The following is a 13,381-nucleotide window of genomic DNA, read 5'->3' as shown; positions in this document are numbered from 1 at the left end:
CCCGTTCTGTGACAGCTATGCCTACTAGACATGCATTCCTGATGAGATGAAGCAGTGATTACCTTCCCTTCTCCTCCCCCTCCCCCACTAAAAAGCTAGATAGAAAAAAAAAGATGAGGGTTGGGTGTGTAGAGATTAAGAACTTGATCCTTCTATTCTGACCAATGAAAGCCAGGTTAACTGGGCATGAGGAATAAAAAGACCTTGATATTCCATCCTTTGAGTTACAGTGAGGGCAACTAGGACAGGAAAGAGTTGGAGTGGGATGATTAGGAAGGGCTCAGGATCACTCAAAGCCTAGTCCACTTAGTTCTTGTATTGGAACGGCTCATCGCCAGTCTCGTTGAGAAGGCAAGTGTGGACGATGCCTTCTGTCACGGCAAAGGGGTCCCAATTGGCAAAAGGGCAACGGTCTTCAAAGTAGCCCTTCTTCTCCTGGCCAACAGTCCAGGGAATGCGGATGCTGGCAATGTGGTTGACAATGTCAGCAGAAAAGTCGTTGATGTTGGAGGTTTCATGGAATCCAGTCAGGCGCCGGACATTGTCCAAGCCCCCCCTCTTGGGATCGTAGGCGCGAATGTGGTACTGGTGCCGCTTGCTTAGTTTCTCAATGGGCTCCTCAATGTACTTCAGATCGTTCTCCTCCCGCATGGCCTTGGTGCTAAAGTTGGTATGGCAGCCAGCACCGTTTCAGTTCCCAGGAATGGGCTTGGGATCAAAGGTTGCTATCACTCCGAAGTCTTTAGATATACGATGCAAGATGAAACCGGCCACCCAGAGATGATCTCCCGTGCGGATTCCTTCATGGGGTCCTATTTGGAATTCCCACTGGTCAGGCAAGACCTCGGCATTTGTTCCTGTATCTTGACTCCAGCAGACAAGCAGGTCCAGTAGTGAGCCTCCATGATGTCCCTGACATAGGCTTTGTCTACTCCCACACCACAGTAGTATGGATCTTGGGACCCACGGAAGTCATTGGAAGGCCAACCAAAAGGGGTGTCCGTCTGTTCCCATAAGAGTATATTCCTGCTCCATTCCAAACTAAGGGTGCTGATTGCTCACCATGTCCATTATCCCTTTACAGGTGTGTCTTAGATTGGTCTCTGCAGGCTTCTGGCTATACTTGAAAACTTCACAGAACACCAACTTGTTGAGCTCTTTGCGAAAGGGGTCCCGAAACATGGCAACCGGCCTGAGATACATGTTACTGTCGGAACCCTCAGACTGAAAGGTACTAGAGCCATCAAAATTCCATTCGGGTAATTCTTCTACACACTTGGGCTCGCAGTCCAGGATACGGGTCTTTCAGTGCAGTCATTTGCCGGTTCCATCAACCCAGATATACATGGCCTGGACTTTCTCACCCTGGAACAGGAACATGTACATTTGCTTGATGCTTTTATTCAGGTGGGAACTTTGTGAGGTGGCCATGGTGGAAGGTGGCCTGCGGGATGATGGATGGGGTGAACAGGCCGAGAGCTAGGCGAAGAGAGCAGAGAGGAAATGGGTGTGGGGCTAAGACCGTGCGCTCTACTCCCATTCTCGGCTCTCCAGAAATACATTTTTTATTTTACATCCATGTTGCTGTTTCCCCTTTCTCCTGTTTTCCCAGTTTTCCCCTCCACCCTGCTGTGTTACCATCCCCAATCTACTCCTCTTCTACTTCTGCTTAGAAAAGGACAAGCCTCCCACGTGTATCAACAAAATATGAAAAAACAAGTTACAATAAAACCAAGTACCTTCCATGTATTAAGCCTGGCTTGGCAGTCCAGTTTGGGAATATCATTATTTTTAATGTTATTCTTGTGAGTAGAATCAGCAGACAATGTATGCATATATTATCAATGGTAATGAATTATTCTGAATAATTTTCAAAGCCTCATTCCAATTTAAGTTTTCTGTTAGCTTCCGTGAACACCCATTTTTCCTACATAGATGAATCCTTAGACCAATCAAATATATGTTGAAGCCCATTAATGTATACTCTCGATTTATCAGATTTTGTTAAGATTAGGGAAATTGTTCAGTAGTTACTGACATTGAAAATGTATTTATAAATAGTTCTCTGAGTCTTTTCTTCTGTTTTCTTTTGTTTATCTTTTTATTGAATGAAACACATTCAAGTACCAAAAACCAAACGAAAATCAAACCAAACAAGCAAGAAGGACTTTCATTACATGTTTATATATTTATCACTACTATCTTGCTATCTCCTGATGTGTTTATTAACTTTATCTTTGAGTTGGTATATTTTTATAACTAATTTTCTGAAACTTTTATAATTAAATTTAGTCATATTTTTTCAATGCTAGCTATTTTTGCATTGTGCTTAAGAAATTATTAACAACTCTGAGGTAGCAGTTATAATTGTTCAGTTTTTTTTCTAGAAACACTGCTCTTTTGCTCTTCACATTTAAATATGCAATATACTTAAAATTACATTGCTATTCAGACCTCCTGAATTTCAAATAATAGATTCCCCTAATAACTTTTCTGTGTCTAACAGGAAACCTCTCACCTGGGGTCATGTAAAATGCTCCATTAACAAAGAATCTATATTCTAGAAGCTTTATTTCACAGTTACATAACTCCTAGAAGATTTCTGTAATCAGTGACTCAAAAATACAACCTCTGTAGTGTATGTGAAAGAAGAATCATCTAATGTATGTGTGTTTGTGTGCACAATCACTGCTCTTTTCTTTTGAATTTTAAAACAACAATTATTCTTTGAATGATTCATTATTAAATTTGTTTTGAACTTCTCTTTAATCAATGCATTTATTAGAGTGTATGTAAGGATCACAAAATAAATAATTGATACCTACTTGTTTTTGTTTGTTTGTTTTAACTGACAGTACTGTCATGTGACTAAAGATAGTTGGACCCTGCTCACTTTATTTGATAATAGAGACGAAAAGTTCTGTTGGCAATAAATATTATATTTGTAGAATCACCCAGTCAGTTGCAGTGCTATAGAGGAGCTGTTGTCAATAAAAACTGTGATTATTACTATGGTTTTGTTCCATTTCTGTGGTAATTAGTTATTATCATTATTTATTACTTCATTTTATGGTTATTACGTGCAATTTCAGAATTTAAATACCGAAAGCATAAACAGTGTTAATTTAATTGCAGTGTTGAAATTCTGAAAACTCCATGTGGTGTTAAGATTATTAATAAGTATATTTCAAATGGATATTCTAATTACATTTTGCATTTTGCCAGATTTCTTGTTCATCATAATTTTGAACAAATTGTTATGTTTTGTCATCTGAAAATTGTCATGCTAAAATAAATGTCATTTCATGGGGCTGTGTTTAGGCAAACACCATGAATTTTGTAGTTCACAGAGGAAACAATTCAGTGATTAAGAAAATAATTCTAAATGGGTTTTATGTGTTTTATATATTATTAAAGACATCTTCAGACCTTAAAACCTTTTGAGGGTGTGGAGACACGCCTTAGTGGTTTAGATCACTTACTGTTCTTCCAGAAGATCTGGTTCATTTTGCAAAAAACCTCAAGGCAGTTCACAACCCTCTACTTCATCCTATGCCCTCTTCTGGTCTTCTAAAACAAATACATTCATTTGCACAGACTCATGTAGGTACAGACAAGTAATTTAAAGTACAAGATTTTTTTTTAATTTTTATTGCTTTATAAATAATACCATTCAAAATTTCCACTTCCTCCTCTCCTCCCATTTCCCTCCCCCTCCCCCCCTCCCCCTCCCCTTCCAGTCCTAAGAGAAGGCAGAGTATCCTGCCCTGTGGTAAGTCCAAGGCCCTCCCCACTCCATCCAGGCCTAGGAAGGCCTGCATCCAAACACACTAGGATTTCAAAAAGCCAGTGCATGCAGTAGAGACAAATCCCAGTGCCATTATCAGTGGCTTCTCAGTTAGCCCCCATTGTCAGCCACATTCAGAGAGTCCAGTTTGATCACATGCTCATTCAGTCCCAGTGCAGCTGGCTTTGGTTAGCTCCCATTAGATCAGGCACACTGTCTCAGTGGGTAGACCAACTCCTTGCAGTCCTGACTTCCTTGCTCATATTCTCCCTCCTGCTATTCAACTGGACCTTGGGAGCTCAGTCCACTGCTCCAATGTGGGTCTCTATCTCTATCTCCATCTGTTGCAGGACGAAGATTCTACGGTGATATTCAAGATAGTCATCAGTGTGACTATGGGACAATGCTAGGTCAAGAACCCTCTCCTCTACTGCTCAAGGACTATTTTTAAAAAAACATATTCCACACAATATAGAACAGTTTGAAAATAGATGATATTTACTGTTATTTCCATTTAACTCATTTAATTTATTTTTAATTATTATTTTATGTGTTTGAGTGTTTTGCCTGTACACATGTCTAGACAATGAGTGCATAACTGGTGACCTTGAAGGTTATGAAAGGATATCAGACTCCCTAGAAATGGAGTTACATATGGTTGTCAGCTGTCAGGTAGGTCCTGGGAATTGCAACTCAGCCCTCTGGACAAGCAGTCAATGCTTTTAACTATTGAGCTGTACTCTCCCTCTCCATCTTTTTTAATTTTTTATGTCTATAAATGTGATAGAGAAGCTATCACATTTAATATAAAGTGGCTACAATTTTATCAGCAACCACCACTCTTACTAATTATCCTTGATTTAAATTTCAAATAAAATGTACAGTTTAACCACACATCAGTAATTGGCATCATCAGAATATGGTGGAAAACTAATACCACTGATGTAATTACACTTTATTTATTTCACAGAATAAAGTGACAAGTAGGAATTAGATTATTTTAGAAGAGATTTTTTTCGCAATTTAATGGTAACTTGTGCTGTAACAGTAAAGTATATGAATAATGAGATAATATCCACTTGCAACAAGATCCTTGGGGCTTCACCAATAATGTAAATAATATTTTCATCAGGGCAGATATAAAATCTTACAAATAATATTTTAATAAAAACTTATAACAAAAACAAGATGAAGTAATACAAATAAGGAGCAAAACCAGACCAAGCAGACAAAATATTAGGTAAACTAATTTTTACAAATAGACAATATACATGGGTAGACATTTTTAAAAATAAGGCAATAAAATAGGTCCAATGCATACATAAAAATACTTCAGACCATTAATCATAAAACAAGTGTGACGTTATAATTATGAGGCCTGTTCCTAGCTTTCAGAAGGACTGCTATGAAGTACATGCCAGCAAGAGTTAGGAGACCTTGAACTTTCTGAAGCAGATACAATTTTGCATAGTCATTTGAGAAACCGTATATATAGACCTTAAAACTATAAAATGAACTATTGTATTAAATATGATAGGTCTGCTATGAGTTTATCTACCTTAAATAAAATAAAAAAGATTATAGGTATTTCTCTTTTTTCACAGTAGCCAAGGTGTGAACATAGTTTAAAAGTTCTGGCTTTGTGGGAGCCTAGCCAGTTTGGATGCTCACCTTCCTAGACCTGGATGGAGGGGGAAGGACCTTGGACTTTCCACAGGGCAAGGAACCCTGACTGCTCTTCGGACTGGAGAGGGAGGAGAGAGGAGTAGGGGGAAAGGGAGAGGCATGGCAGGAGGAGGAATTTTTTTTCATTAAAAATAAAAAAAAATTCAATAGACAGATGTGATGTGGGATGTCCTTCTGTATATGTGTTGCTTTTATTTGTTAAAGAACAAAGCTTTTTTAACCAATGACTTAGCAAATTAAAGTCATGTGAAAAATCCAAACAGAAAGAGAGAGGAGGAGGAGAAAGAGGAAGAGTTGAGAAAATGCCATGTAGCTTCCAAAGGAGCAACATGCCTCACATGTAAGCCACAGCCTCTATGTTGAAGGAGCTGCAGGCAGGCCTGCTTTTCGTCCTGCCCGGCTCCCGCATGGCTAGCTTTACACCCAAAATAACAACACACAAACTGTATTTATTTAAACACTGCTTAGCGCATTTCTATTAATGTGTGTAGCACCACAAGATGGTGACTTACCAGGAAGATTCTAGCCTACATCCATCTTGGGTTGGAGCTTCATTGCATCTGCCCTGGAGAGGAGCAGCATGTCATCTGCTTAACTTCCTCTCTTCCCAGCATTCTGTTCTGTTTACTCCACCCACCTATGTTCTAACCTATCAGGCCAAGCAGTTTCTTTATTAATTAACCAATGAAATCAACAGATTGATATATGATACTCCCACATCACCTCTATTACACAGATTAATAAAAAATTGGTTAATTTAAGATATAGGAGCTACCTAGGAATATGCATAAGCCATTGACCAAACCGTGTCACAATTAATATAGTTTCTATGTGATTTTTTCCAGTCTGAGTGTCCGGGAAATGAAAGCACAGTCTCTATTTATACAGATGACTATTCATAATAAATAAACATTCACATGGAATCATATATATGCCTAAATATATATTCATGCATAAATATCATCAAAGTATAATATTATAATTGGTTCAGCAGAAAGTGAAAGCTACATTTCCAGAGAGCGGAACAGATCTGAAGAATGCTATACTGTTATACTATATGCAATCAGTCAGACATTGAAAGATGAATGTATTTAGAATCTAAAATAGTTCACAAATAGAAATTTTAAAATTCTGGTTAGTGTTGCAGCAAGGCATCAGTATATTTGAAACTTCCCAAAAAAGAATCTCATATAGACCAGGTCAGTAAAACTAATTTTGCAAGGTATTGAACAAGTGAGCTAGCTTGCAATTGGTTATGGACATCAAATATATATCTAACATGTATATATGATATGTAAAGGACAATATATTTGAATATATATTATGTAAAATGAATATAATTGTATCTTTCATTTTTACATGAAATATATGGAACATCAATATATGTGTTTTATTTTCCATAACTCCACTCACTCCTCCTAGTTCCTCCCCACCTTCCCTCTCCCCTAGACTGAATCCCCCTCTGTTTCCTCAAGGCATAAGTAAGTCAACTATGAAAAGTAACTTTTAGCAGTAGAATACAAATTTTGGCTGTATAAATTTTCCCATTAATTATTTCAACTCTAATGAAAGTTTGAAAGTATTTTCCATTTAAAAATCAAAGTTTGGAACATAGTCTGGAAAAATGGCTGTGTCTTAAGTGTTCTTGCTGCTATTCCTGAGGACTCGTGTTCCTAACAACAAGCTCACAACTGTCAGTAATTCCCGCTCAAGGGGACAAAAACTCTTTTCTTCTCTCCACAGATACCGCTTACATGCAAAGATATAGCCACACACACACACACACACACACACACACACACACACACACACACTTAAATAAAGATAATATCTTTTTAAAAATCATACTTTATAATATTAATTTAAATTCCAATGATTAACTATGACTTAATGTTAAATAAATACAATATAAAAGCTTCAACCTATGAAATGACTTAGCAGGTAGAAAAAACTGTTGTTTATTCCAGTGAACTGAGTTCAATCCCTGAGACCTCTATGGTAGAAAAGGAAAACCAACTCCCTTAGATTGTCTTCTGACTTTCACACAAGCACCATGCCATGGACAATACACACAAACACATTCATGCTCATGCACACACAAGCTAATGGACATGTATACACTATGCTCAGAGTGAATACTTAATATATTTTAAAATATATAAATACTTTTATTCCCTGATAATGTAAAATTATTGATAAGCTACTTGATTACTTGCTGTTCTTTCAGAGCATTTTATTGCTGTGTGACAGACACCATATAATAGGTTTTAGAATTTGTACTAACCAATGAAATCTGAGCATAAAAGTAATACCTTCAAGGTTTGTTTTTTGATTAGCTCTCTCTAGTTGTGAGGCCACTGGTCCTCAGGCAAGCATGCTATTCTTCAACTAGTCAAATTTAGAATTTGAAGGTCACCCTCAAGGTAATGTGATAACAAAAATAGTTTGAAAAAAAGTAAAGGTGTCTTTTAATAATGTACTATAGAATAGATATAAATTCCAAACTACAGTTTTAAAGACATGAAAAAATGGAACTAGCTAGTTGCAAATGAACTAGTACATGATGAAATTAATATGTACAAGGAATTTCAGAAGCATCTGTTTTGTAAAAATTTGAAATGAAAGAAATGTAATTAATCTTACTAACATGTATGAAGCCTGTCATACCACGTTATTGAGATCATTTAAATTATTTTAAGAAATGATACTATCTTTTAAGATGAATTCATAATAAATTTTATATTGTTAACTCTATAGTGATTCTTTAATCAAGTTTGTATTTAAAGTTAGTTTTAAGTTTTTAAGATAAATTTTTCTAATATTAAGAAGGTTGCAAAGGAACTCTTGCAAAGTCATACCTTACTAAATATAACTTACCTTGCCTCTTTATGTGGAATGCCATCCCAGTCTGGCTTATGAGCACACAGCTTCTTATATTCTTTAAACACTTGTGCAATACCAGCAGTTCCTCACTCAGACTCAACCAATAAAAATCTTCCAATCATTTGCAGTAAAACAACTTAATAAATGTCCTACTGAAGTAATAAATTTTCATTTGTTTATCCTCTGCAGTTGGGCCACACTGAGCTGGAAACCCTGTATTAATATGAATTATAAGATGAGTTGACCTGTTTGTCTTGACTCCTGAATTTCCTTTCAATAATTGTAGTGTGAGGCTCTTGTAAGTTAAGGGTGTTGAAGGAAGAAAATAAAATATCATTGGAATCTTATTTGATAGATTAAAAAATAAACATGAGATTTCTCACTAACAAAATGCTAATCTAATCTGTACAGATGGCTTCTGGAGGAGACAGAACCCAACATTGATTTTCTTCTCTCCCATTATAATAGTGTGAGTCCTCAGATGGTTTCTCAACTTGGCTCAAAATACATTTGGCACGAGCAGGGTTATATTTATTGGAAAGTTAGAAGTTTCTCTTATTTTAGGTTTTCCATTAGGACATTTCTAATATTATCTCTGCATCCCAGAAGCATCAAATGCAGTTTGGATTTGTTAGGATCTATTAATATATAGTAGGTGTCCAATGAAGTACTACTTCTTTATTGGCATGGCAAACATGCTCCTGTTTTGATGCTCCATAACTATATCAAGACAACTTTGTTTTTAGGGTTGAAAGAGTGAATGGGTACTTACAAGTACCCTAAACTTCAGATTCAACATGTCAAGTTGGCTGAGAAGATTATTAAAATCTGCACCTCTTGACTTAAGCAAAATGGTATATATTCCTTTCTCCTGCTTTATGAGAAGCCAGACAAAGTTGAAATTTCAAATTATCTTCAAAATGATTATTATATTGGTCTTTTTATTCCTCAATGGAAAATTACAACTTTCCTCTGTAGTCCAGAAAGGAAGAATAGTGGTTGGTTGTACCATTTCTTATCTTATTTAGGTTAGACTGTGAATAAGCTGATTGTAAAATTTCCAGATAATATACAAAATAGGAAAATGGAGAAGGGTTCAACACTACTAACATATTGATTTGTAATGATATGGTTGAGTATGTTCTGTATGTAGGGTGAACCTTTGCAGGTATAACAACTATGCTTATGAAAACAACAGTTTAAATTATACTGGCTTAATATCTCTCAAATATACCCTCTCCATTACCAATATCTTATTATTTAAAATTTCTTATGAATGCACACAGGGGCTGACTCAGATTCATTATTTTTGCCCTCTAAATATGTGTAATAGCTATTGATTTCATGGTCCACATAATTGACAAGGAACTACTTAATTAAGAGAAAAAAGATTGCTTGACTGACAGTCTGATGCTACACTGTTATTCTGGCAGTGAGGACATGGTAGCAAGCAAGAGCATCAGCCAGTCACATTATAGCTGCAGTCAGAAGGAAGGAGCAGGGTTAGGCTATAAAGTATCAAGTCCCACCTCCACTGACACACTTCCACAGTAAGTCTCCACCCCCCTAAAAGTTCAGTAACCTTGCCTAACAGGGCAACCAGTTTAGGACCACATGTTCAAATATACTAGCCTATGGGAAAATTATACTCAATTCAAAAATATAAATGAAGACCTATAATGTATAAATCAATTCATTTCTCTTTTGGAGATTGCATCACATTTTACCTGTTAATAATCCATTTTATACTTGGAGTCCAGGCTCATATTTCAAATATATGTGCTTCATTAGTTTGCAAATAGTGTTGGCCCAACATTGCATTTTTGCATACTTACTGTTAATTTATAAGTAATGTGCTTTTGTAATAATAAAGAGATTGAAATATTATGGATTATGACAGAATTCACTGGCAGGCATATTAATAGAGTGTATAAAGTCAAAATTAACTGCATCATCATTCTTGTTCCCTAATAACATAAAGGATTGTTACCATTTGTTCCCTATTTTTTCCTCAATGAATATAATTTATAAATTTTCACAAATAATGCCTTAGTGCACTCACAAATAGAAAATGATACCCATGGACCAGTGGGACTCAGCCTGGGTAGGAGAAGTTTCTTTCTACAGAGAGAGATGATCCATGCAAGGGCTCTAATTGATCAAGATCCTGAGAATAAGTAAATGTTGAATGCTGAGTTTTTATGAGGACACATATCAGCTCTGCCCTCCCCTCCTTGTTTTTTTTTCAATAATCGTGGAGTATTATAGACAAAAGGCAGGGAATTTAAGGTCTGGGAAGGATTTCAGAATCAGAGAGTAGAAGAGTGTCATTTAATGTGGTCACGAGGCTAGCACACTCATTCTTCACTAATAACACACAGCAACTATGGATGTCTGCACACAATTAGGCTTTCCATCTTCCCATAACTAATAGAGAGATGTCCATGAAGGCTCAATTTTTCCCCAGAAGACAATGAGCCTTAGTGATTGTTGAAGGAAGGGGTATCATTTTCTTGAATGGTGTAGCTACTGGAGAATGCTTAGTTAAAAGGGGTCTAAGGTGAGGTCTATAGGGAAGCCAGAGCACAGTGAGAAATTACTGCAATCACAATATATCCTATGCACAGATGAAATGCTGATCAGCAAAGGAAACAGAAAAAATCTCTTCTAAAGTTTTACCATTATTTTTTACTGTTTATATTCGCTTTCATTTTTTACTCTTTATATTTTTTTATAAAATAAGCTTGTGAATAAAATAAAGCAAGCACCACATACCAAAATAAACAAGACTCAGAGTCTATATGTCTCAGTGAACTTCTATATAGTCAGACATCATATTTACAATGAAAGTTGTGAAGCTTATCTATCCAGTACATCTTATGCACTTATCCACCACCCAAACAAAAAAATCATGACAAAATAAGGACTAGAAAAGTTGATAGATTTGTATCCTTTTTTATAGCTTATTATTTTCATTACCTACATTCAGTTTTTTTTCCATGGCCCAATATTTAGCCTTTCTTGGTGTCTTATCTTTACTGCGCATTTGTTTACATGTAATACAAAAAATATCCACTCACTTGTATATATACAAAATATTTGTTTTAAAATACCTGTCAAAATGATTAAAAATGTTTATTTAAATTAGTTTCCTTTAATGAAATAAATAATATAAATAAAAATGATTTTTAACTAGAATGAGTTATTTGTTGTGGGAACAAAAGCATTTGTTGGTTTTTAAATACAAGTTGTAAAAGGTTAAAAATGAATGCAACATTTTATTCCTTACAATACTATGCTTACTCTACACTGTGTGGTCAAATATAATATATACATTTATATATACATTGTAAACAAGCACACAGAATATGGAACACATACACAACATATAAGACAATACACCCCTTAACTTCCCTCCATGGGAATAGATTTACACACACCCCCCCCCACACACACGATCCAATTTATGTAGTTAGTACTTTCTTGTTTTAGATAGTGGGGCTATTGGGGCCCTTCTTTCAATACTCTGTAATGATAAGCAAATTTTCACATACAAAAATATGCATGCATTACTTTCTTATAGACCTCTTTGATATCTATAACATTTTGGTTGAGGACAGGTAAATTCAATTATAGAACTTGAATTTGAGATTTAGAAAAATGACAAGATAAGATGCTCTAGTATGACAGACATCTTCATTCAGTGATAGGTATTCGGTCAACCCAGAATTCAGAGAAAATAAAGTCAATATCAAAAAGACCAGACTAGACTACAAAAGAAGATCACAGAAGGTCTAGATTAGCACATGGGAATTGAATGTGTATTTACACTTGCTTATTAGGAGAGATGTCAGAGACCAGCTTCAACAAAAATATCACTTACCAAGGTTGGGCATGGGGATCCTAAATGTCAGTAAAAATAATGAAACAGAAACATAGTATAGTATCGGTAGGGAGTTCTAGTGAATACTGAAATTCCTGCATTTAATTTTCAATATACTTTTATACCCCAATACCTAAGGGGAAAGAAGGCAACAAAACACTTCTTTAATATGATTCAAAATCGAAAAGTTAATACTTAATATTAAATCACTAGCATTCTGTTGTTTAGGCAGTGAATCCACCCTAAACCAAATATCCTGAAGGCAGCCACTCCCAAAGTCAATCCTCCTATGTCAAAAGAAGAAGTAGAAGTATGCTTGCATATTCTGATCATTTGTCATGGTAGAGTTGATCTACCTGTATGGGCCATCTTCACTTCAAAAGAACCATGTACCACATCCTGGGTCAGGATGTGTAGCCCTGATTGTTATCAACAATTTTGAGCAACCTCAAACTGTCTGACTTCAGACAAGGTGAAAATAGGCTCACATTTTTGGCCCTCCACAGAGAGAACACTGAAAAGTGTGATGAGTGACACCTTTTGAAATCTGCGGTCTTTTGAAAAGTAATGGTTTTATCAGGCTAACATTTTTAATAACCATTTCATAATAAAAGTTTAATATTTTGACACCTGTCAAAACATTGATGACCAATAAAAGAGATTAGTTCCAAACAGAAAAAAATCATTTTAAGAAATTAAAATGAGTAAAGGAACTGTCCTAATTTGTGTTTCTGTCGCTATGATGAACATCATGACATAAATCAACATTGTCAAGAAAGGATTCATCTGGCACATTACAGTTCATTACTGAAGGGGTCAAGGCAGGAAATGAAGGCAGATACATAGAGACAGAAAGTGAAGCAGAAACCACAGAGAAGTGCTATATATTGGCTCGTTCGTCCTGGCTTGTTCAACCTGCTTTCTTGTACAACCCAGGACCAACTGCCCATGGATGGCAACTCCCACAGTAGGCTGAGTACTGTCATATCAATCATTAATCAAGAAAATGTCCCACAGACATGTCCATTTTCTCAATTGAGAATTTCCCTCCTCGGGGACCTTAATTAAGTTGACCAAGGCTAGTTACCCAGTCCAAAAGTGATTTAAAGCTGACACTAAAGCTAGGCTTCTCTTATGAAAAG

General features: G+C 36.0%; 1 pseudogene; it reads right to left on the bottom strand.

Moving 5' to 3' along the window:
* Window positions 1-306: 306 nt before the first annotated feature.
* Window positions 307-1,431, bottom strand: LOC130883106 (glutamine synthetase-like; annotated as a pseudogene).
* Window positions 1,432-13,381: the final 11,950 nt, after the last annotated feature.

This window comes from Chionomys nivalis, chromosome 1 (genome assembly GCF_950005125.1).
Source record: "Chionomys nivalis chromosome 1, mChiNiv1.1, whole genome shotgun sequence".
Taxonomy (NCBI): domain Eukaryota; kingdom Metazoa; phylum Chordata; class Mammalia; order Rodentia; family Cricetidae; genus Chionomys; species Chionomys nivalis.
The sequence above is the reverse complement of the archived record's forward strand: the minus strand, read 5'-3'. Positions and strand labels throughout refer to the sequence as shown.